Here is a 2,496-nt window from a genome sequence, read left to right on the forward strand (position 1 = left end):
CAAAGGGGCAGCGCCCCAAACCCCCCTGATTTGCCTGCGGCTCTGTGTGTGGACGGGGGCAGCGCCCCAACCCCCTGATCGGCCCTGCTCTGTGGGTGATAGGAGGCGGCGCCCCAACCCCCCCACGGGCCCTGCTCTATGTGAGATGGGGTAGAGCCATACCTCCCCATCGGCCTGCCCTGAGTGTGACAGCCAAAATTTTAACATGGATGTGGCCCCCTAATTTACCACCCCCCCCCCCCCACGAGTCCCTGCTCTGTGTGTGACAGGGGGCGGTGCCCCAGCTCCCCTATTGGCCCTACTCTGTGCGTGACAGGGGGGAGCTCCTCAACCCCCTGATTGACCCTGCTCTGTGTGTGACAGGGGGCAGCTCCCCAACCCCCTGATCAGCCCTGCTCTGTGCATGACAAGGGGGAGCTCCCCAAACCCCTGATGGGCCCTGCTCTGTGTGTGACAGGGGGCAGCGCCCCAACCCCCCTGATGGTCCCTGCTCTGTGTGTGACAGGGGGCAGCGCCCCAACCCCCTGATCGGCCCTGCTCTGTGCATGGCAGGGGGCAGCACCCCCAACCCCTGATCGGCCCTGCTCTGTGCATGGCAGGGGGTGGCGCCGCAACTTCCCTATCGACCCTGCCTTGAGTGTGACAGAGGGCGGTGCCCCAACCCCCCAATCAGCCCTACCCTGAGCGTGACTGGGGGTGGCATCACAACCTCCCGATCCGCCCTGCTCTGTTCATGACAGGGGGCGGCGCCCCAACTCCCCAATCAGCCCTGCTCTGAGCCCGACCAGGGGCTGCACCTAGGGATTGGGCCTGCCCTCTGCCACCCAGGAACAGGCCTAAGCCAGCAGGTCATTATCTCCTGAGGGGTCCCAGACTGCGAGAGGGCACAGGATGGGCTGAGGGACCCCCTCTCCCCCCCGAGTGCACAAATTTTTGTGCACCGGGCCTCTAGTCTGGAATAAAAAAAGACCCCTAATAGCTGCAGCAATCCTGAGAAAGAAGAACAAAGTATGTGGGATCTCAATACCAGATATCAAGCTGTATTACAAAGCCACTGTTCTCAAAACTGCCTGGTATTGGCACAAGAACAGACATATAGATCAATGGAATAGAATAGAGGGCCCAGAAATCAGCCCGAACCAATATGCTCAATTAATATTTGACAAAGGAGGCAAGAACATACAATGGAGTCAAGATAGTCTCTTCAATAAATGGTGTTGGGAAAATTGGACAAATACATGCAAGAAAATGAAACTAGACCACCAACTTACACCATACACAAAAATAAACTCAAGCCCTAACCGGTTTGGCTCCGTGGGTAGAGCGTTGGCCTGCGGACTGAAGGGTCCCGGGTTCGATTCTTGCCGAGGGCATGTGCCTTGGTTGAGGGCACATCCCCAGTAGGAGGTGTGCAGGAGGCAGCTGATCGATGTTCCTCTCTCATTGATGTTTCTAGCTCTCTATCCCTCTCCCTTCCGCTCTGTGATAAATCAATAAAATATATTTAAAAAAAAACTCAAAATGGATAAAGGACTTAATTGTACGACGGGAAACCATAAAAATACTAGAAGAATCCAAAAGCAACAAAATCTCAGACATATGCCGAAGCAATTTCTTCATCGATACAGCTCCTAGGGCTTTGGAAACTCAAGAGAAAATAAACAAATCGGACTACATCAAAATAAAATGCTTCTGCACAGCAAAAGAAACCATCAACAAAACAACAAGAAAGCCCACTGCGTGGGAAAACATATTTGCCAATGTTATATCTGATAAGGGCCTAATCTCCAAAATTTATAGGGAACTCATACAACTTAACAAAAGGAAGATAAACAATCCAATCAAAAAATAGACAAAGGACCTAAATAGACACCTTTCAAAAGAGGACATTCAGAAAGCCAAGAGACATATGAAAACTTGCTCAAAGTCACTAATCATCTGAGAGATGCAAATCAAAACAACAATGAGGTACCATATCACACCTGTCAGAATGGCTATCATCAACAAATCCACAAACGACAAGTGCTGGAGAGGATGTGGAGAAAAAGGAACACTCATGCACTGCTGGTGGGAATGCAGACTGGTGCAGCCACTATGGAAGACAGTATGGAGTTTCCTCAAAAAACTAAAAATGGAACTCCCATTTGACCCTGTGATCTCATTTCTAGGAATATATCCCAAGAAACCAGAAACACCAATCAGAAAGGATATATGCACCCATATGTTCATAGCAGCACAATTCACCATAGCTAAGATCTGGAAGCAGCCTAAGTGCCCATCAGTAGATGAATGGATTAGAAAACTGTGGGTACATCTACACGATGGAATACTATGCTGCTGTAAAAAAGAAGGAACTCTTACCATTTGCAACAGCATGGATGGAACTGGAGAGCATTATGCCTAAGTGAAATAAGCCAGTCCATGAAGGAAAAATACCACATGATCTCACTCATTCATGGATAATAAAAGACCATTACAAACTTTTGAACAATAATA

General features: G+C 49.7%; 1 protein-coding gene across 1 annotated transcript in view; it reads left to right on the plus strand.

Annotated features, from left to right (window-relative positions):
• Positions 1-2,496, plus strand: part of LOC102433649 (adhesion G protein-coupled receptor E2-like) — a 44,531-nt gene that overhangs the window by 24,580 nt on the left and 17,455 nt on the right. The window lies entirely within an intron of this gene.

This window comes from Myotis lucifugus, unplaced genomic scaffold (genome assembly GCF_000147115.1).
Source record: "Myotis lucifugus unplaced genomic scaffold, Myoluc2.0 scaffold_818, whole genome shotgun sequence".
Classification (NCBI taxonomy): domain Eukaryota; kingdom Metazoa; phylum Chordata; class Mammalia; order Chiroptera; family Vespertilionidae; genus Myotis; species Myotis lucifugus.